Raw genomic sequence first — 23571 nt, 5'->3', positions numbered from 1 at the left:
GCAGCCTCACGCTCACTGAGTCACTGGGAGCAGACGACAGTTGTGCCATTCAGAGAGGGAACAGCAGATCCCCAAACCCAATTACAGCTGCAGTTTCCATCATAATTCCCATTCTGACTGCTGCTGTGCGACTGAGTCAGAGCTGGGCCTGTGGGGAATGCATGCAGCCCTTCTTGTACAGGTCCCATGAAGACATCTATCAGGTCCACACAAGGTAAAGCCCCAAGTCCTCCTTAAACAGACCATCGTACTAAGATGCAGAGATGCAGGCTGTTGAAAGTAGATGAGTCGAGACCACTTAGAGTGTTTAGTTGACTAAAGAGGCATCACAGGCAAAAATAGAAAAGGGGGGGGGGAAAGGGGACGACACAAAAATCTGCGTAGGGTCACAGGGTGTCTCTGTGACACTTGGTGGCCGACTCCTACGTGCGCAGCAGGAGAGGAGCCCCTTCTCCCGCGGGCACGACCAGGTTGCCGCCGCCTGTGCCGGCTCTCCGGCAGAAGCCCCCCCCGGCAGCGCGGTGAGAGGCGGCGGTGGGTACCGCCGGTCGTGTCCTGCCCCTCGGAGAGGCGCCGACCCCCGGTGCGCAGCACCACCAGCGTGCGGCCGCTCTGAAGCGGACGGCGGAGAGTCTCCAGGCGCTGCCGGGGCGGCGGGTGTCGTGCCGCCGGGATCTCCAGAGATGCCTGGGAAGGCAGCCCGGTTCCTCCCCGCCGCAGCGGCAGTGCCGAAGGCGCGTCGCGGAGCTGCCAGCTGCCCGTGAAACCTGAAACCCGGGGCTGCGGCGGAGGGCTGGCCCTGGGAGGCCGTTCCAGCCTCTCGTACTGTATATTTACACGTCCGTGCACACGGAGCCGCTCTTTCTAACTTCCCGGGCCGCCCCTGGCGCGGCGGCCGGGATTTTTGGGGGACGGGCGGCGGGAGCGCGGAGCTCCCGGGGAGGGGAGGGGAGGGGAGGGGGGTGGGGGGGGGCGGCAGCCCTGCGCGTGCACAGGCGGTCGGAGCGGTTGGGAGAGGGGGAAGGAAAAGAAACTTCCCAGCGCGGTGAAGCTGAAACAAGCTGTCACTGTTTCCGAATTGGTCTTGAGAAGCCACCGCGTTTATGGGTGAGAATATCGCCCCTGCTTGTGGAAGATAGGAGTAGTGCTGGTCCGGGGCAGTTTTGGAGCTCTCGCCGGATTGGGTCGGCTCTGCAGCTGAAACCAGGGTAAGTGGCATCGATGCGGTTTTTATCTTGGTGGCAAAACCATGTAGTCTTTGCAGGACAAATAATTGCTGCAGACCAGGCAGCGGTGGCAGCAGCTGTCTGTGTTACTTACGGCTGTTTTGTCTGCCGGTGTGTGTGTGTGTGGGCGGGCATCTTCAAGTGTTGTGTGCTGTTATTTCTTAACAACGTTAAATACTTCATAACAGGATTCCTTTTTTGTTGGTTTTAGAGCTACAAGCAGAGTATATGTCATCTGACTACTTGTTGGCTTAAATATAAGTAAAAGCCCGTTGTGCTTTTGGCGATCTCCATGTTAATCTTTGGATTTGCGATGGTTGTCTTAAAATCTTCTTCCTTCTACACAAGTATCTGTAGCAGGTTTTCGGAGATAAGGTCCTCACTGGGATACAACTTTACAATAAGGACTTTGATTGTTATCACAAAAGAGTTAGGGAATCTTCAGTGGATTTTTACAGCTACTGAGTGGATTTCTTTTTAAGATGAAGGAGTAATTGTCTTCCCCTTTTTCCCTTCTGTTGGGCTCATATGGAATATTTATCTCTATCTTTCTTAGGAGGAACATGCATGTGAGTTGTCAGTTTGGGAGTTTTCTTCTTTCAGCAGAGTGGAGAGTAGTAAATAATTCATTTTTGGTGTTAGAAACATTTCTTACAACAGATGACTGGAAATTGGCAGCAGGGTTTTTTTAGATAGGTACTCTTGTCCCATATACCTAGCAATAAGAAACAAAGTTAATTCTTTGTGTAGCATAGTGATTTCATAACACTGAATTTGTCTAATATTAATCTGAATTCTGTTTGTCTGTGTTAAGTAGCATGGTTGCTGGGAGAGGGTGCTAACTCTTATTAGATAAGCAGATACTAAGATGCTGTTAGGTTAAGTTTTCCTGTTGCTGAGTACCTGGAAGGTGTCAATAACTGCTATACTTTCAGGGGAAAGGGATTACCCATGAGGTAAGAATTAACGGAGGGGGATTTATCAATACAAGGGGCAAAGCATCTTGTCCTAGCTAAAAATTATTTAAGTGGCATCTCATACTCACAGAAGGCATGCAGAGTTGCAAGCAGAGGTAGAGAGAAGGAAGGACTGAGAGTCAAGTGCTTGTTTCCGGTCCTGTGAAATTTTCATGTTGTGGCAGGTTTTGTTATTGCAAAAGGCATCTTCTAGTATGTGATACAGTGACTTGTGTTAAAAATAAATGTGCTTAGAACTCGTGTTTCTTTGTGCATAGTGTCTACAGTTGTTTGTCTGTCTCTTCTTGCTGTCCTGTCTTTCAGCAGCTTTTTTTCTTCTCTTGTTCTTTACTTGGCTTTCATTCTTTGATCAAATTATATAGGTCTAGTTTGGAATAAATAGTATTACACCCCCCCCCCCCCCCAAAAAAAAAAAAAAAAAAGCCTCACAGTAAGTAAAAAAGGTAAAGCTACATAGAAAATTCAGCTAACAACATGATTCTGTGTGGAAGGTGCGACTTCTTTGCACTGAATGGCAATGTGCTTCTGGGCACAAGTGAGAGGGAGGCTGTGGGTTATTCCTTTAAGCCATGTGCCTCTCCTGTGTATGCAGGCTGGTGCGTGAAGTTCGCTTTTATTAGTGGTCCTATAGCTAGGTTCAGTTCTCTGAAGATGGAGTTTAGAAAGCTAGAAATGAAGATCCCTTAAAGGAAATTGCCTCACAAGTAATAGTTTGAACTCCTGATAAGCTCATGTCTTCAAAAATAACTAGAATAGAAAACCCCTGCGAGCTCCATGTACAGATATAGCACACAGGCATCTCTCAGGACCTTTTAATCTCTTGCTGTTTGATTCAATATCTGATGTTTTTAAAAACACCAGGTGGAAAAAATAGAGAGTTGAAATTCACAGTGGGTATTTTGAAGTGATTTGCATCCTATTACCTTTAGCTGTCTTCTCTGCAGGCTGTTTGGTGTTTATTGTGACCTGATGGCCTTTGGAAGTATGCTTTATTCCTGGAGCTATTACTTATTGGCTTTATCTATAATGGACAGAGGCAATGCTTGACATGATTTTTTTTTTTAATAACCTCCTGGAACAGAGTGCAACTCTTTATCATATTGGGGTGGCATTTGTGTTGTAAACTGTCTTGCAGGTGAATGAACTATATGTTAGCTTTCAGCCAGGACAAAAAAGAAAAGATTGTCTTCTCTTGGCATTCTAAAACAAGAAAAACACTGAAGGAGAATATCTGGTATAGGTTTTCTTTATTCACTGTCTGGAACTTGGTTTTCTGTAATCTTGAGGATTTCAGGTAAGGCAAGTGGCTGATATTGTTGGACGATAAGGAAACACACAACTTTTCATGGAACTTGTTATTCCACTGCCTGTCTTGGAAAGAACGGGAACTTAGAAAGACAACAGAGGTCAAATTTTCATCTTAGATTGTCTTCCTACAGGCAAGACTGCAGAAAGTGCTAGTGGTAAGATTTTGTTGTGTGTTAGTTTCTATTATTATGTTACAAGCAAGGATTTGATATTAGAGTTGTTTTTCATAGTTGTTGCCTGCATTTATTTAGAAAACCTTGATTAGGTTGCCTTTTTTTTAATTGGGGGAGAAAAGGTGGCTCAGTTCTATAGCACTCAAGTGGTATGAAAATACCAGACATCTCAAAGATGGGTGATGTACTTTAGCTTCAGCAGCATAGCAGATATCAACAGGTCCTGTGTTAAGACAAATAAAAGGCTCTTCATCTTCAGAGGTGTAGTTGAATGATGCTGAAATCCCAGCCTCGTAACAGCAGGGAGGGCACACAGCCATTGGTGGCAGTGGTACTGTGGGAGCCTGGAGAGGCTGCCTTGCCAGGACACTGTGCATGAGTTCCCAGAAGCAGCTGGATGGTGTTAGGAAGCAGCTCGCTTTGGTCCCTGTGGTGCCCCAACCTCAGTGGGAGAGGCAGCAGCTGATGTCTCCCAAACCTCATAGTTTTGTCATCTTCACTTTCAATAGGTACCCCCAGGCTGTGCCCGCAAGCCAGCTGTGGTAGCGAGGCTGTAGATGGCTGATCTTGGTGGGAGGAGCTGCATGCTGAGAAACTTCTTCCTATTCTGCAACTTCTTGTACATTTCATGACTCTTTCCTTCTACTTCACCATTTTGCCAGTTATATTTGGGGGATCTGAGTGTCGACGGTAAGAACTGGAGTGAAGTAAATTTATTTTGTATGTAATTGATTATAAATCCAAAATGAACCATAAGGGTCCTCGATTAGCTCCCATTACAAGCTAGATCACTTATTTTCAAGAAATATCCAGTTTTGCTAAAAGAAAGTGCTCTGCAATATATTCACTTGGTGTAATTATCATCAGTCTTAAATTATGTGCTTTACTGCTTGTTTTATTTGACTGTCTTTAATTATCAGCTATGTTAGCTCTGTTTTTTATTAGCTCTTTGTACGTTTAATAGACTTCCCTATCCAAATTCCTTCTCCCTCTAGAGTTATTATCTTATTCTTTACCTTCTCTTTGTAAAAGTGGAAAATAGAGTTCCTTGATTACATTCTCCCATACTTTAATTGTTCCAGCCTTTTTTAAATGGTTTCCAGTTTTCCAAAATGCTTCTAGATGTTTGAATACCAGTGCTGGAGGTAATACTTAGGGTGCAGACTTGTGAAATCCAGAGACACAATGATCTTTATAATTACTTTTTCCTTGTTAAATACTCTTGTGATGACACTAGAGGTGGGGCTGTTGTGTTGAACAGGGACCTCAGCTTTTCCTTCAGGAGGATTCTCTCAGGTACTGTCAGTTCTTCACAACTTGTGTGTCTGCTAAGCAAGAACGCACAGGCTGGTGCACAGAGGGCTGTCTGTCAGTGGCCTTTCCTCTTTGTAATTAACGGTTTCCTTGGTACTTGTCACCTGCACAGTTTTTCAGTCATGATCTTTTACATTTTTTTTTCTTTTTTCTTCCAAGTCATTGGCTAAACTGCAAAATAAGATTGTTCCCTTGAGACTAGAAACCACCTGCAGTATGATGCTTTTTTGCTTACAGTCATGGGTTTTGACTTATCTGTTAACTGTTTGAATTAATTTTGTCTGCCTGGCTCAGCTATTGTTTCATTGGGCTTTTCTAATGAAAATGTCATGCTCCACCAAGCCAGAGGCCTTGAAGGAGCACACGAGCTCAGTGCTTTTAACTTTAACAAACTTCAGTTGTTTACTGTTGTACTGGTTAGTTTGGAGGGGCTTTCATGCTCTGGGGCTCAATGAGACAAACTTCAGCAACACGTGTTAAATTCCTTGGCAATGTTTATATAGTTTCTTGTCATTAAATACCTTTAATTTTCCTATATTTAGTTCTGTGCAATTTTGTATCATAGCAATTATGATTAGTAGCTCTTTAGTGAAGACATTTTTCATGTTACTTCCAAGAAGTACCCGGTGTGTTCCTGTTGTCCTTTTCCCACATTTGCCTTTGCAGCTTAAATTTTAACTGTATTGGTGTTCTTGGCCTGCCAAATTGACCAATCATGAAGTGCTATAAAAAGTAAAATGCAAACCCACAGCAATTTGTCTGTATATGGGAGGCAATAACATCTCTCTAGATGTCACTAATTGGGAGAACCAAATATGCTATTTCCTGGATTAGTGTGGTCTGGGCCAAAACGTGTTGGCTATTTCCATGTTTTGCAAGGAGGTAAAGTGCTCCTTCAGTAGGCAGAGAAAGTAGCCTTCCAGTTAATCCTTACTCAAATGACCCGACCTCAGCTCCTGCGCAGCATCCTGGATTTTCTGACGCTGCCTTTCTAGCTGTTTCTTTAACCTCCTCCAGCTACCACATCCTCTGTTGTGAGAAGAAAAGTGTGAAGGAGGGTAGTGGTGACACCGGGGAGTCCCTTGCTGCCTGAAAGTGGTAGTAGTTTGCAGCTTCAGCTGAAAAAGTTTTTTAAAAGGGTGACAGGAATGGTCAAGGACACAGCCCAGCTTCTGTCCAAGAGACAGTGAAGCAGGAAGGAACTTTTCAGCCTGGAGATGGGATGACTGAGAAAACTGCATTAATTGGGGGGAGGGAAAGGGTGATCAGAGGCCAATTCTTCCCTTATTTCCCATTACAGGAACCCAGGGTGTATCCAGGAGTGACAGTGGCAGGCTTAAAACAAATGAAAGGAGGTACTACTGTGTACAAGATGTAAATAAGGTGTGATTAAGATGCACAAGTACTTGCTAGAAAATGTTGTGGTTAGTAAAGGGAAAATACAGTTTTAAGGGGTAACTAGCTGAAAGTATTGTTGCAGGCTTGTCTTAGTTATTCTGCTTGTCCCTGAGGTCTTACTTCAGTCGCAGCTGGAGACAGGAAGCTGGGCTGGATGGACTCTTTCCATCCAATTGTAGCCATCCATTTGTTTAGTTTTGAACCTCTTTTGTTTGGATGTTATTTATGTAGGGGGAAAAAAACCCATCTGATACTGTTTGTGGCTTGGTGGAAAGGAGCTCAATGACCACAGTAGGCCATTGCTATACGTGAAGGTTTACCTTCTTCAATTGGAAATGTGTGGACACAAGGAAGGCTAAGAGCTGGTGTTGCAAAGCAAGTAGTGATGAATCTTTTGTGCTTTTGATTTTTAAAGATCACAACCTGGTGTCCAAGTAGCGCTGTGTGGATGTGTGGGTGCAATCTTACAGGATGAGAAAATGAATCCCAAGAGTGGATGACATGAATTCAAGTGGACCAGAACCCCTGAAGCATGCTGGAGCTTATTCAAGTAGGGAGTCTTTCTCTACATACCCTGCTTGACAGCCGGCACTGTAGAGGTGGAAAAAGAAGTGCTACCATACTCCAACAATCCCAATATACTAAATGACTATTTAGCAAATGGGAGAGCACTACAGTCAAGGGTGACTTAAAGTATGCTTAAGGCTCCTCTTGAGCTGCTTGAGAAAGAAAAATGATCCAGAGGCTGCCGACAATTAGCTTTGCTTCTCATTCTTCAAATCCTACTCTGTGGATGAGCTGGATATGGTGAGTGCACTCCACGGCCAAAATACTTGATAATTCATTCAGTATTTTGGGGAAAAAAAGAAGTTTCAGTAAATCTTTAAGCCTTGAGGAGCTCTGCATTCTACAGTAGCTCCAAGATCTTGTTGCCACCATGGCTGTGTGTATTTAAAATTGACTACATTAGTTTAGTTAATTATTACTGTAATGGGAGATGCTAATCATATTCACTTTACCTGCTTGGGCTTGGACTGGGAAATAAGAATTGTATAGCACAGAGCATGATAAAACTAATTCTTAACACTTCCGGTTGGAGCATAAGAGATTGCTGCAATTTGAAGACAAGTATGTGAATGGAGACATGTATCTAGGATATGGAGACACGCTTCTGGAGATCTATTTATTAAATGATATCATTGCGTAATTACCAAAGTATTGTCTTGGAAAGTGTACTGAGTAATTTGGGGTCTCAGTGTTGTTGTTAAATGTGAGATAACGATGAAGGAAAAAGCTGTGCCTATAGTTATAAACTACCTACCATGGTATTTTGATTATCCACAAGATGTCAGATCAAGCAGCGTATTTGCTGTAAAAGCTTTTATATGGTGGAGCCTCTAGACACTTCCTTCAAGGGTTTGGGTTTCTGGTTGTTCTCTGTGTCTGTGTGTTTGTGTGTCTCTACGGTGGGCTTGTATTGAGCTTTTACCTCTTATCCATGAATGAGATCAAAATTACATGTCAGATGCATGGATAGTCACTGTGGTCTTGCAAAACACAAAACAAGAAATCCTGGATGCTAGAAAGAAATCTTATCTCTGGCAGTGGCAATATTTGTGCAGCTGTTGCCACAGATGTTTCTTTTTTGTTCTCTTTTTTTTTTTTTTTTTTTTTTTTTAATTTCTTACTAAGAAGCAAGCGAACTGAGGGAGAAATGTTAAAGGGCCTGTCTGGAGAAAGAGAAAACTTGCAATGCCATTTAGTTTGGAATTAGTGATGTAACTTGTTTTAAAGGGACTGTGAATTCTTACTTTATGTTTGCAGGTACAAAGCCTGCTTAGGGTCTGTATTCAGTGGAGCTAAATGGAAGTGTATTAAAATGTGAGCTTTGCAAATGGGCTTTGAGAGTCATATTCTGACTGTAGCAATTTGGGATCCTAATAACATTGCTGGAACTCAAATTGATTTGATCTCAGTAACTTCAAAGTAAAATCTGCTGAGTCTAGAGGTGAATAGGAAAAATTCTGGTCAAAAAGCTTGTTCTGACAGAGTTTGGCAGTGTGGCTAAAAATGAAATTTCAGCATGAAAGCATAGTAGCAACCTCTCCCTCCCCCCAATCAATAACTGGTTTCAAGACTGGGGTCTAATTTGGTTCATACGTATTGCAAAATGTCATTCAGCACCCACTGTAAGACAGGTTTATTCATTGTTTTAAAAAAGCAAATGCAATTCCATTATATGGCAGTGGGAAGTCTTGAAGAATGTAAAACATTATTAACATTTGGTGCATGATGCCGAAAACCCTTCTCCTCCTAAGATAGTACAGGGCTCAGATTGGAGTCAGTTAACTTCATCCTCCAGAAATGTATAATAAAAGATATTTAGAAAAACACACATTTGTATAAATAGAGATCTACGTCTTGACGCCAGCAGGCTTTCTTAGGTTTGGTTTTTCTCCTGGGGGACACAACTAAGTAAATGGCAAGAGGCTGTAAGAAGTAACATTGTAAGTAGTGTTTCTGAGTAATGAAAACTCATGAAAAACAATATGTATCTGTCCATAAGCAGAAGAGACCTGGTGCCTTTTGCATTGTTTAGTATTCCATATAACTTGGTATGTGTGTGATGTCTGCTGCCTAGACTTAACCAGCCATGCTTCAGTCCTCCTTCTTAAGAGAAAATCAGACCCAGCTTTGTGTATTCTAGTGAAAATGAAAGAGCAGCCTTAACCTCTGCACATAAATATATCAGGTGGGTAAACATCAGGGAGGGAGCAGAACTGTTTTGGGTGATAATGCAGGAGTAAATTGGTATAGCCTGTCCATGAATGTGCTGGCATGAAAAAAAAATTGTAATAGAGTAAGGAGTTCCCGGATAGCCTTGGGACTGCTGGGTTGGGCGTGAGGGGAAATATTAAAATAGCGGTTTTGATGGTGCTTATTCACAATCTGAAAGTAACTGTGTTGCTGGCTCCCATGAGGGTTCAGAAGCTGGGCTTAATGACTCAGGAGGTCCTTTCCTGTCCTGCCTGTTTGTCATGCATGGACGGTTGTAAAAGAATAGTCTAGTCCCTAACCATAGGAATATTTTACATGTATAATAAGATGCGCCAGGGCAAAAATATAATTGACGGCAAATCAACACGCTCACAGTATGATCCTTATTATTTTCACCGTGATGATTCTGTCCCGTAATGAGCTGACTATTGATTCATTTCTGCTAACTTTACTGATTTTGAAGAATTTACTGGGTTTTGGCATTGATGTTACAAACAATTGTGGTCACTTGCCATGATGATTCGACTCCCAGTTTGGTCAGCTGTTACTGGTAGGCTTTACCACATTTAGAAATGGTTGTTGACTCTGCCCTTTGCAGTGGTCTGTGGGTCCTTGTATGGGAGTAGCCATGTTAGTCCCTCCAAATGCTGCCTTCTGCCAGGCGTAAGGGGAGAGGGAAGCTTCTGGGAAGGAACAGGGGGCAGCTGTGATGATGACTCTGTAAATTCAGGAGCTTGGCACAGGTTCTTATGCACAGCTCTTAAAGTATCTTGTGGCCGGCTGTCAAGTCCTCTCCTGTTTAATATTTGCTGAATTTCCACATGTACCTCTTGCGCTCCTGCCATCAGCCAGGGCTCACAAAGCTCACAGTGATCTTAGCTGACACCAGGAAAGGACTAAAGCAGCCAGTTGAGTGGGCACCACATGGCACATTCAGTGTCAAGACTATTTATCACGTAACGAGATTAAGCCATCGTGCAGCACTGCTGTACAATGCAGGCTCATGCAGCTCCTGGTACCTTTCCTCGGCAACTGGAAAAGTGCGTAACAGGCATTCGGCATAGGGGTCATTCTCTGCTAGCATTAGAAATAAAATCCTAGATGCTGAGACTCCCTTCAGATGTTTGTGTTTTATTTGATGGTGTCATTCCTGGCACACTGCTTCGGAGATCTTCATCTCCCAGCATGAACAAGAAGGCTGTGAAACGTGAGTTTTACCATTTCTTACTTTCATAGGGACTAATAGAAAATGGTATCTTAGCCAAAAGAATGTATTAGTTATTGTTAGTCTATATATGACTATGATTTTGCACCTTACTTAGGTGTCTAGTAAGTAATGATAAATTACTGTACAATACCTGGTGGAAATACCCAGTACAGGGAGTAATTTCTAGTATGTGCTGTTATGTCAAATGCTGAATGAATCCAGGACAATGAAACAATAAAGAAAAGGTCACGCTACTACAGTGGCGGGGGAAAAACTGGAATAATGGGATACAAGCAGTGCTACTGAGATTTCAGAGGGACATGCCTTGCAGTATTTCAGTTTCTTTTCTGAGGATATGAAAAACAGGCAGTTATCACCAAGGTGTTGCTGGGGACAGGTAGGTATGCAAGGGAATAGATCTGATTTCAGTTGCAGACTGATTGTCTGATAGTGCTGCTGGGCTGTTAAGTTGAACACAGAGAGATTGGGATGTGTTGATACATGTGGAAATGTCATATGAGGAGCTAATTGTTTCTCAAATGACTAGTCAAAAAATTTTTGCTTTTTTTTTTTGCCTCGGAGTTCATGAAAAGCTTTCACCTGCCATTTAGCTCTCCCTTATAAGTCGTTACTACCTTGAGACAAGAAGGATCCTTAGGTTTCTGCTTTGAAAATATGGAGCTGCTTATACCTCCTCTGGCAAGGGCAGGTCTGTGCTGCTGGGCTCTGAGCTGGGCCTCCAGCCTTGTTGGAGGGGAAAGGAAGGGTCTGTGTAGAAGCATATGCAGTCTGTAACAGATGATTTGTAGGTAGTGATGCTGCTCAGAATGCACAGCTGGGCTGCAATCCCATGGTGTCCCATGAGCTTAGACTTCTGAGGAAAAGTTAGCTTTGGTAACTTTGCTCACCATTGTGGCACTACAACGTACATTGTTAAGGAGATGAATACTCTCCTCTGCTTTACAGCTGTAGTGTCTTAGTCAAGTTGGTGGGATTGTCTGTGTATAGACAAAATCAAAATTGCCTGGGGTCTGTGATACCACTCAATTATGAAGATACTTTAAGTTAGGTCATACTTATTTTCTAATGCCACAAAATATCCAACAAATGCCCATACAACGTGGCTCTTGGGGGAAAAAAGAGTATGGTAGCCATGATAACATTTTTTCACTCAATGGTTCGAGTTTTGAGCTGCAGCAACATTCTTTTTCTTCTACTTTCTTCTTGGAGAAAAAGTTTAGCATTTTCTTCTGAGTCTTGGAGGTGCCACATGATGGACTACTGTGTGTGTGACATGTCAATGGGCTGTCCAGTTTCCTCTGTCACAATTCTTAAATAGAGCGCTCTAATGTGAATACAGTGTCATGTACCTTATTGATTCATAGCCTCATTGCTCCTTTCATCCCTAACTGGGAATCAGGTCCATTGGGAGATACAGTTTGTACGCATCTTATTCAAAGTAGTCTTGAAGTACTAAAAAAAAAATAATCCCATGATACTTCCTGTTAAGTCTACACATTTCTCTCATGGAAAACTTCTCTTTGCATGTTACTGAGCTTTATGAAGTCCTGTTCTTTAATATGCGTGGTGCACACTTCCTCTACATCTTTATGTATTGAAAGACAGTGTTTGTTTTCCATTTTCAGTTCTCTAAGTTAAGTCTGGGATGGAAAGGCAGATAAGATAAAAAAAGAAACCTATTTTACTTGAAGAATTGTCCCTGTCTGCCCATTTTTACCATTATGGCATGCTCACATGAAAGAACTGGTGGACTGTTAGCCAAATCTTCCGCTGATGGAATATTAAATAATATCAGCAAGGTAAGGTAGTCTGGGATTTCCAGAAAGAACTGCTCTTCTGCCCATCTCTTCTACCTATGTAGAAGTTCTCCTATTTAGGAATTGTGATTTTCAGTGTCTACAGCTAAAAGTCTTGCATTTACCCACCTCAGTGCTTTTGAGAATAAGTAAATAAGTCAGATAGAGTAGGTTTTCTTTTATATCCCGAGATAAGTTTTATTCTTGATCCACCCTTTTATGATTTCAAGCAGTAAAGAGGTAATGTTGCCCTGGAGAATAACCAAAGGTATTAGGGAATTGCCTAGAAGCATGGAAACCAAATAGCAAGCATGGCTAAAATCTCTCTGTACGGGGAGATTACTGACAGTTTCAGCCAGTATGTGTTGAATATTGGCTGTGGTATGACAGTACAGCTGAAAGGACGCATGCAGGTTTATGGATGCTAACTTGGAAAATATTAAGTGTGGAGCTGGTGGTAGGAGGGTCCTTTTTAGATTAGTGTGAAGTTGGTGGCTGTGCTTAAAAAATAGGATGAAATCTTGAGCTCAGAAACAAGCTGTGTGTGCTGCTGGAGGTCTGAAAAAAGTAGATTTTTGTGTGTGTGTGTTTTCAGAGGCATGCAGAAGCACAGCTTTTTGGCATCTGCTGTAGATGACCAGCAAGGACAGGGCTGAAGTCTTATCGCAAAAACAAAAAGATGATTTACTGGAAATGTCAAGAAGTAAATCACGGAGCCTAATAGGCCTGTTAAACAAGCTTCGTTTGGGTTTGTTTAAAAGCAAGGAGGCTTGAACAGTTCTAGTTTATAAACTTGGATGCCTAGACAGATTGCTTGGAAACTGATATGAGCAAATAGTTTGTTCTGAGGCTCATTGAAAGTGGAACAAAATGAAACTGTGTTTTTTGGCTAGTCTGTCGTTTGCACAATTTTTGAGGCTAATAAAGTAGGAAAAAGGAAAGTAATATGAAAATCGTGACAAGATCCTGTAATTTCTCCCCCTTTAACCGGCCTATTAAAATTTCCAGAGCTCTTTAGAGACTGCTTTTAAGGTGCATCTTGTCCTGTTTGTGGTGGTGGTTGTGCTGTGCCTTTTAGTTGAAAGCTTATGTGAAAATACATTAGTTTTGACCAAGTTGTCATCAAAAGGTCACTGAATTCCAAGATGGTGTTGGTGAGACAGAAGAAGATATTCATTTGCCATCCAGGGACAAAAGAGCACAGGGTAAAATTGCTGTTTGGCTGGAGTGATCAGAATATATTTTATTATAATACAGGATTTTTACTGACCGTGTTTAACATATATATGCTATGTCATATAGTATAATAAAATTGTCAATTCCATTGGTTTAAATTATGTTTGAAATTAAAACCAAATAATGCTTTACTATGAAGTAGCATCTGTCATTAAGGTCTTAGTGCTTCACTGTAATGTTAGAATGCCTGATTGTTTTGGTCATGAATTTTGTGAAACAGTAAAGGAAGGTGCAGAGGTTGAAAAAAGTTCTTATGGAAGGTGTTCCAGAGATGGGAGAATAATACTAGAGTCTCTGAAGTTGGGAAATGAGGAAGAAAGCCTTGGTCTTAACACTTGTACACTTAGGACAGGATTGAATTGACTAGATAAACTGGTGTTGTTCAGACAAGGAACTCATGGACAAGGAGGCAGTAATTTTACTTACATGTTGTGTTTCTTTGTAGATATATCAGAGCTACTGTGTCTTAGAGACCTTAAAAAAATAGTCCTAGATCCATTACTGGCAGTTTCTGCTAGTGGTATCTAGGCTTGAATTTGGCCTTGTGAAATTATAACCTTTTTTGTTTGACTTGGCAACATTTCAATAGCTAACAAATGAAATGTGATTGATTCTTGATGCCGTATCACATTTTTTAGCATTACCTATTTCCTTATGGCCTATCTAGAAGTGCTTCATTTTCTAGTTGTAATGTTTTTCTAATGATTTATCTATTGTCACCCATTGTTAATTTACTCTGAGAAAACCTTGTATAATTACCTTGATTTGCAGGGAGATAAGTGAAGGTGGTTGTTTGCAAAATGATGTGTAGAGCGGGGATCTACAAAATTCTCTCCTGAAAATGGATTGTGGAATCTGGAAAGTGTATTACTGGACAAATAAGACACTTCAGCCTGCCTCCTTGAGAAATGCGATTTCATACAGGTGGGAAATTTAAATGGCATGGTGTCAAGGGCAGAGCTGGGAAAAGAAAAATCTCCATGGTAGAAATTGCCATTGTGCTCTCAGCTTTTGCACCACTTCATTTTACACAAGCTGGCACTTATTCAGTTTGTTTGCTTCTTGTTAATAGTCATGCTTTATGTCATTTAGTAGCATGAATGTGGGCCTCTACACAGGTGTTAAACTTTCTAAGGCATTTGTGAAAAGGAAATATTAAATGTGAACACTTTGCAAGTGTTCCCTGCAAGAAAATAAATTCTCTCCATAAGTCAAGAAACAGATAGTGTATCATGTTATTGATCAGAAACATCAAGCACAACCAAGCAAAATACTGGATTTTATCTCACTGTAGAATTCAGGAAAACTTTGAATAGTTCAGGCATTTTACAAAAACGCTGCATTAATTTGAGCATTGGGGGTGGAGGAACAAAAAGTTAAATTGAGTGATTACAATTGATCTTAAGTGTTTTAGTGCCTTGAGAATTGTCTTAAATGTAATGGTGAACCTGAAACTTCTGTTTTTTTTGAGCAATGATGAAAATGAGTTCCCTATTATTTCAGTTAGCCATCCGTAATTTAATGTTCTCGCTTAGGATTTATGTCGTGATATTTTAAAAGCCACATAAATAGACTTAAGCATCAGCAAATTATAAAATATGTCATGAATGATTCTGCCATTTCTCAACAATTAATTTAGAGCAAAGGTCTTCAGGATAGCTTATACTTTTTTTGCATAGTTATGTTAATTTTGCTGTGGGTTTTTTTCAGCTAAAATGGAGAAGCTGTTCATAGAAAATTTTTAATTATCAAAGTACATGAACTCTTGTAAGCTTGTGTGATGATTGAATGCAAAAATGCTATAATAAAAGCAAATTTTTATCATTCTTCTTGGCAGCCAGGTTTTGACTGGCCCCTTTGTGGGTGTGTCAGGCTGGCAAATAAAAAAAGGTCCTCTGGAGACAACAGAAGACAAACTTCTGAGTGTCTTTGTGTTTGTAACCTACCTGAGAGCTGGTTGTATTTTCAGTCTCTGTGTACAATGGACCAGAAGGAGTAATATTTCATTACTGTGTGCATTCATTCAGGTAACGTACAGGGTCCATGTTTAGCACAGGGGAGGGCTCTGAGAATTTCATGGACAGATTTAGAGTGAGTATGTTCCTCGTATGTGGTGAAATTGTGGGTCATTTCCACTGAGCATCTCTTATCCTCTCTACATAGCAGTATGTTTTGTAGTTTGCTGTGTTTGCTTTCAGGCAGGTTCTTAAAAATTGGAAGAGACCTTAGAAAACACAGGAAAAGAACTGCTGTGCAGAAAACTGGGGACAGTTAGGTGTGGATACTAATGTGCCTTCAGCACTTTTTGGACTTACTGGTGTTCAGTATGTCAACCTGCTGTAGAGGTTAGTGTCAGCAGCTTCACAAATATATTTCACCAATATAGTTTGACATACCTTTCTTTCATAAAAGCTATTACCATTGGATTAGTACTGTTGTTGTAACCCTAAGTGTTGCTGAGAATGTCTTGGCGTTTTCTTTGTATGAGGGATCTGGTTCGTGACCTCAAGATACATCTGCTGTGGGCTTTTGATAGCTGATGTAAATTTTCCCCAAAGGCTTCCATTTACGATGTGTTCAGTATCTTATGAAACCCATATAAAAAGGGCCGAAAAAAGTATTGCTGAGAAAAATGCAACACATATGTCCTGGTTCCGGCAAGGATGGGGTTAATTTCCCCAAGGAGCCGGCAGGGGAGGCAAGTATTCCATACCACGTGACCCACGCCCAGCTATAAGAGGCGCTAGCCGGGGAAGGGGAGTCAGTCGCCACTCTGGGGAGGGCTGCGGCGGTGCGGGTCCGGTCGGTGCCCTTCACGGCGGTACTGTAATCGCGTTCTTGTATTCCTTTACCGGTGTTATTGTTTTTCTTTCTTCTTCCCTTTGTCTGTTCTGTTAAATTATAATATTTCAACCCACGAGTTCTTGCCCTTTTCTGCTGATTTTTCCCACGGCTGTGGGAGTCGAGCGAGCGGCTGCGTGGTTCTTTGTTGCTGGCTGAGGCCAAACCATGACAACATACTAATAAAACAAGAAGCAGGGTAAACATAGTGTAAGAAACAAGTAAAAAGCTAGTAGCGAGCTGAAAAACTTTGAACAGCATTTTATGGTTATTCCAGTTGTTTGTGTCAATTGACAAACGGAAAGAGGAAAACTTCTTGCAAAGTCAGGTGGTTCACGGAATTAAAATTACTTTAATTGTTCACAAGTAAAAATGTTTCATTGTTACTGCTGTCTTGTCCATCACACATCCACCAGTTTTTTCATATGCTTAAATCTTTGGTTTTGACCTGTACAGGGTAGATGCTCTCTTATTAAAAAACACTGTAGAAATTGGATGATTTCTTCAACATACAGTGAAAATAATCAGCAGTGAGGGATACTAAGGTGTGTTTTCCCGAACTCCTATATTTTCATAAATTCAGAACCTCATTTAACGTTTTGAGCTTCATGTGAAATCATGCAAACCTCCAAACATGGGAAACGTTACTACGAATTGTTTCACAATACTGAGAAATCTTTTGGCTGAACAGTAAAAAGAGCATGTCTTCAGAATATACATTTTATGTTTATTCATAGGGTCCTCATGAACAGCTTTGGGTTTATGGAATTGTAGTCATCAGGATGATGAAGATGTTTGAATACTATCCAGAGCATCTTTTTTTAGTACAAATTTGGATGAAGGTGTAGAGTGTGGAAAAACGGAACTTGTGCCAAATGGTGTACATGCATTTCTGGCTCTGAAGAAACGGTTTGATACAGGAGGAGTCCTCACTGAACACTTGAAGGCTTTTGCTGGGCAGCGGGAAGGTGGTGCTCATTTTTGTTCTCTAAACAAGGGGCTATTAACTCACTTAAGCATCCTGTGGGAAGGTAACTGATGCTTTATATTGCTGCCAGTGGATATTGCTGATGTACTTCCCAAGCCACTGATTTGCTTGCCTTAGTGAGCTGATGTTTATCATCTTCCCCTTTAAGTTGTTGTTTTTCTCCTTTGGTGGTGTTTGCACCCTTCAAACGTGTGGAATGTTTTGTCTTCTTTTCTCTGCCCTCACAGTGTCAGTCCAACCAAATGCTCATGTTCATTCCTCTGCCCTGAATGTCTTCCAAGTTGTCTTTGTAGTTTCCAGTGGAGAAAAATCAAACTCAGTAAACAAGCTGATAATATGTTCATATGATGTATTATTTTCTGCATTGAATTGGAAATCAAGTTTGCAAATAATTTATTATATATTACCACTGTTATGGAACTGCAATGAAGAAAGAGATCTATGTTTACTCTGTGTTCCTTTCAAGCTATTTTTTTTTTCAGAGAAGACAAATTGTATTTTTCAAATATGAATCTTGTAAGAAATAGGCCAGAGTGGCAGTGTCTTCTCTGTTTGTTCTTTGTCCATCAAATGTGATTCTTGCAGTTCTCAAGAGGATCAAATCATCTTATAAATCTTAAAGGTGGGTTTCTTTACAAGAGCAACCAACTGCTTTAGGATAGGAAGGAAAAATCCAGCACAGCTTTGACAATGTCTGAGTTTTGTAAATTGTTCCATCGCTTACAAATTACCACTATCAAACCCTTTTTCTCAGGGATGCCAGGAGAGCTTGCTAACATTTTGCTTTGCAGATTCAAGCTTTAAATAATTCCTTGGGAAAAGGTTTGTTGCAAGGCTGCTTGAATGGTAGGTTCTTACGAAAATCTGGACCATGAGGTAAATTATGCCAGGATGCTCCCCAAGTCCCAGATGTGGGATATCTTTTGGGGTGCCCCATATTCCTCAGCAGTCTCTTGGGAAATATCACACTGCTGCGAGAGCTGCTGATGTCCTTCCTTCCTTACAGCAAACATGAAGTAAAATTCCCCAGTGAACCATAATAAAGATGATAAAGCAGCTTTGTTCTGGAAGACTGTGGTGAAATCTGTTCCTCTTAAAACTGGTTTGTTTTTTTTTTTTTTTCCATTCCATTGTGTGCTATACTGCTTATCACAGGTTTTTTGGTTTTGCCAGTAGAAATTTGCCTCTTTTTCTGTTGGTTTGTTGTTTTTTTTTTTTTGGGTTTTTTTTTTTTTTTTTATTTCTAAATTGCAACTCATAACCTGGGATTAGAGTTTAGCACATCTACTGCATATTTTCCAGAGAGAAGAACTGGAAGTCATGTTTAAAATATTTTGCTTTCATAATATCCAGATGTGTCTAGAATTCCTTTGTCTGTCAACTGTGGTGACAACATCTCAGTTTTCTTCTTCTTCTTTCACTTTGTTTTCTTCACAATTGAGTAATTCAAAGGATAAGCTGTGGTTTAGTCCTCCATGTAAAGTGTGACACAGGGATGTGATCAGGTTCCCCTCAGCATCTGTTCTGAATTGAAGTTGTGTTCTGTCTGCACAGAAGAGCTATTGTTAGGTGTGTCTGTGTCACCTTTTCAAACTGTTAAGTTCCTTTTCTAGGAGTTGAGCAACACTCCAGTTAGGTATTGTATTGAAGAGGGCTGGTCAACAACTTCCCAAAACACTTTCCCACCAGAAAGTGGGAGCTCCCACTCATTCATTAGTTGTAACCATTAGTGGGAGCTTATCACTTCCATGTTTGTTTGTTTTTCAATTGCAATTCTGCATTGCTTCATTTTGAGAGTGTATTGTAAATTAGTGTCTCATATAACAAATAATAAACTGTGTGTTGACTTTTACGATATTAGGATGTTTCTGAAATGATGAGTTTCAATGAAAAGTAGGACTCGGATTCAAGTTTGAGATGAGAAAATATTTAGAAAGGTGGGGGGGTTTCTTAATGTGAAATCTAAGGTTTAGTACTCTCTGGTAGGAAGGTGGTCATAATTGCACTTTTAACAGTCTTAAAATGATGCTATTCATCTCAGGAGCTGTTATGCATACTTGAGCTTGTATAGGGATTTGGCAGTAAATCACATACAAAGATTTGTTACTAGGTATCAACTTAAAGTGATCACCATGATAAATGCTTACTTCTTTATTTATATTATTGTTCATTTATAATTCTATATAAATCTTTCCTCAGTAATACTGTGAAAGAGCTGCCATTTGACAACATTTTTTTTTTTTTTCCTACCAGTATCTCCTTGTGTTCTAGACGCAAAGATCTGGTTGCAGTGTTTTCTTCAGACTTTGAATTGTCTCTGGTAATTCCTGTGTGATGGCACAATACCTGTAGGCACTGGTTGTATAGCGTCAGTGATATGTTGGTCACTAGGTTCAGTTGTTCCCCTGACAAAAATAGATTTCTTTGAAGATGGTCTCATCCTTGCTTTATGATGGCTTTGGGATTGAAAAGATTATAATCGGGCCCTAAAGTTACCACTCACGTTGTGGTTTCCAGTTCCTTTTCTGTCCTCGTACTCAGTTATGTCTTGCAGAATTAGTGGTCTGGAGCAAATATCACTGGGAGAGTCTGGTGCTTCTCTTGAATGCCTTTTTTAGACTCCTACAAAGTAGTTGGTAAATGTTTCAGGGTTGCAAAACCCAACTAAAATGGAGAGGTTATGGCTGTACTGCTTTGTATGATCTCTTCTCCTTCCATGTGTTGTTTTTCAGCGAAAACTCCTCAAAATACTCTGATGAGCTATCACAGACATAAACATATATAAACAAAAATGTGCATTCTTAGCTCATTACGCTTCTTGGGAAAAACGAACCATTTCGTATGGACAGGAGCATTTTCTTACACTGTTCTTTGCAGCGTACAGGTCCCTCTAGGAAGGGGAGGGACAGTAGGTGGAGACTGGTTTTAGCTTCTCCGCTGCCATTTGAGAGAGGCAAGCAGAGTTTTTTTGTGACTGCCTTTCCCCTACTTCCCTTACATTTCTAAACTGTTGAACCAGGTGTAGAGCTGTTAAAGGCTCAACACAGCTGCACAGCTGTGCCAGTGTTGCGCTTGGATCACCTATGGGTGTTTGTGCAGGAAAAGCTGTGTGACTGAGCTGGATAAAAGTAGTAGTAACTAAATCGTTGCCAAGTAAATTCCTGGGAATGTATTTTGCATGTCCCAAAATATTTACAAAGGGAATGTTCATTTGCCAATTCTGAGCAGAGGTAAATAAACTGAGGTAAGTTTACAAAAGTACTGTTTAAGGAGAGGGCAGGGGGGAAGGAGATTGTGTAAAATCAATGGTTTTAACATACACACTCCTCCTCCACCTGCAGTTTTTTGGATCCAGAAAATGAACCCAGGCCTCTTTCCCATTCATACTAGTTATTCAAAATGAAAAGCTTTATAGGTTGTTCAACAAGCTTTAAAGAACAATGTAAATTGTTGCAAGTGAAATTTTTCTATGATTTGCTTAGTAACAGTAAAAGACATGTCAGATTTTTTGTTTAATTTTAAAGCTACTTACTGGATCTTGCCTCATTTTGCCAAAAGAAAACCTCGGTTGGTGTCGTCCTTAAAAATAACTTTGGTGCAATCTACAGTGATCTGATGATAGTAATGAAAATTAAGTAGAAATAGTTTTCTTGGTGATTTAGCTCTACATATCTTGAACTTAGCTTTAGAACTGTCTGTATTCTTCAGCTAGTCACAGTGATTAATGACTTTGAAAAATATGGGCTGTACCGGATTTTGGATGCTCAGACGCTGAAAAGAATCTCATCTGCTCAGTTTTGGTGAAGGATTAGCCAGGTCCTTAACTTGTTTCTGGGGAGGAAATCAAGATCAAAGAGGTGGTGTGTCTCAAGAACTGGTCTCTCTTTAAGACCTTGCCAGGAATGGATTCCAGTATTTCCCTGTCTTGCCAACCCGTAAAGCAACTTGTGTGGTTGCGATCTATGTTAGCTACAAATACCTGTTTGTAATTCATCATCTGAGCTATAAATTTGGTAGAGGGGCAAAACTGAGAAAGTGAAGTGATTGACCTTGTTTTGATTCATACCAGTTCCTTATGAAAACTATTTTATCTAAAACGTATGAATGAAACAAGTTATAGGTTAACTGAGCTGTATTTCCTCCATAAACAATAATACTGACCTGGGCTCCCCAGTTCAAGAAAGACAAGGAACTACTGGAGAGAGTCCAGTGGAGGGCTATGAAGATGATCAGGGGACTGGAGCATCTTTCTTATGAGGAAAGGCTGAGAGGCCTGGGTCTGTTTAGCCTGGAGAAGAGAAGACTGAGAGGGGATCTCATTAATGCTTATACATGTCTAAAGGCCGGGTGTCAAGAGGATGGGGCCAGACTCTTTTCAGTGGTGCCCAGCGACAGGATAAGGGGCGATGGGCATAAACTCGAACACAGGGAGTTCCATCTCAACATGAGGGAAAACTTCTTTACTTGACAGTGGCAGAGCACTGGAAGAGGCTGCCCAGAGATGTTGTGGAGTTTCCTTCTCTGGAGATATTCAAAACCCGCCTGGATGCATTCCTGTGCAACCTGCTCTAGGTGATCCTGCTTTGGCAGGGGGGTGGACTAGATGATGTCTAGAGGTCCCTTCCAACCCCTGCCATTCTGTGATTCTGTGTAATGGACCAATTAATTAATGAACTTATTTGTGGAATGCATCCTAATCTGCCCAACCTGAAGATGTTACTTGATAGATGTGTCATTTTAAAGTACAGTTTCTGACACCATCTGACACTACCATCATCCCTGATCTTATTTGTTCCTTTTTTTATTTTATCCATTGCAAAGTATGTAGGGCTGAGCATTGCTTTCTAATGCATCTGTAAGTTGTAGTTTGCATCTGCTTTATAGACCAAGGAATGTTATACAGTTCATGTCTGTTTAAAAAGAGTATCCTAGAAACAGATCATAAGGAAAAATTTCACCTGTAGTACAACTCATGTGGCTTTCTTTTTATGAAGCCAGCCAATACTGGTTGTACTTGCCTTCTTTGTAGCAAATTTATTTCAGAACATGTACTTAATAGAGAAAGTTGCAAGAACCTACATTCCCTGCATAGGCAAAATCTCAAAAAAAAAAAAAAATACAGTGGAAATGGTGAGTTTTGTTGAAGGTTCCAGCTGAATTTATCTGTCTTGCTATTGGAGTTGCATGAAAAGGAGGAAAAGTTAACAATGCGCAGATTAAGTTTTCAACAGTATTAGAACTGAAGGATTTTGGAAATAAACTTATGCAACTTCTTCAGTAGCTATATAGAATCTGCATCAATGTGAACAGGATAGCTGTATGGCTAGATCAGTAATACTAGCCATATTACATGATTTACTAATGTGAATAGTAATATAGTAGAAGTATATGTCTGATAAGAAATATTTGACACTAGTTGAAAACCAAGGTATGTGTATGCTGGGAAATGCAGTGGTAATGGTTGAACTTTCAGGCTATTCACAAAATCTTTGTGGCACTTAAACAAGAAATAGCTGCTCTTTTGGAGAATTTTCAAACATATTGTGTGTAGAAACTAAAGCATCAACTTGTAGCATGGTTTGACAATTTTCTGAATAATCAAGTACTAGAGAAAGGTATCACATGAAAAATTTACATCCTACTCCCAAGTGTCAAAACTACTTACTGCAGAGTTTACAGATCAAACTAATTCCTATCAAACTGTGTCCCAAAGGATGGAGCTTTGCAAGAATAATTCGTTCACCATTAAATAACTTCTAATGTGTAGAAATATTTTCAGAATGGGGAAAAAACCTGGGGAAGCTGGGATTTAAGTGTATGCTTTTAATGTTTTGGATTCACTCAATGTTATGTTAATATTCGAGGACAAACTAAACATTGATGAAGCTAAACATATACCCTGGTTAAACCTGTGTTTGCTGCCTGCAACACCAACTAAAAGAACAAAGCCACCTACACATGGTGGAGTGAATGTCTTCTTTTGACAGAGAAAACCAAAAGTTATATTAGCAATGGATGTACAGCAATGTTCTTTCTATGCTGTGACTATTCAAATAATAAAATGAGCAATGTTTATATACTGGTGGCTGAGACTGAGGACTGCAAGTGCTTGTGCTTTCTGTTTCTCTCTCGGTTAAATGTCTTGCAGGCTTTGGTCTGTCTTGGGGGTGTTGGGAAAGTGATGGATTTAGTCCTTTGGTCTTGGGTTTCCTGGGGCTGCCAGTACTGAGAGGTGTACATTCTTTCCCCTTTTGTCTAATTTCCTCCCTTTGAAGTGGAGATCAGGCTTCCATTGAAAGCAGAGGTTG

At 40.6% G+C, this 23571-nt stretch overlaps 1 protein-coding gene across 1 annotated transcript in view; it reads left to right on the top strand.

The window, feature by feature from the left end:
* Positions 1-1070: 1070 nt before the first annotated feature.
* The window catches only part of ARHGAP24 (Rho GTPase activating protein 24), a 222094-nt gene continuing 199593 nt past the window's right edge, over positions 1071-23571 (top strand). Inside the window, exon 1 of the mRNA XM_082482889.1 lies at positions 1071-1208. The gene's annotated coding sequence lies outside the window, so the exon portion shown is untranslated. The remainder of the gene's footprint in view (positions 1209-23571) is intronic.

The sequence above is a fragment of the Vanellus vanellus genome (assembly GCF_965231255.1).
Source record: "Vanellus vanellus genome assembly, chromosome: 4".
In the NCBI taxonomy this organism is placed as follows: domain Eukaryota; kingdom Metazoa; phylum Chordata; class Aves; order Charadriiformes; family Charadriidae; genus Vanellus; species Vanellus vanellus.
This window is presented reverse-complemented; position numbering and strand designations above follow the sequence as displayed.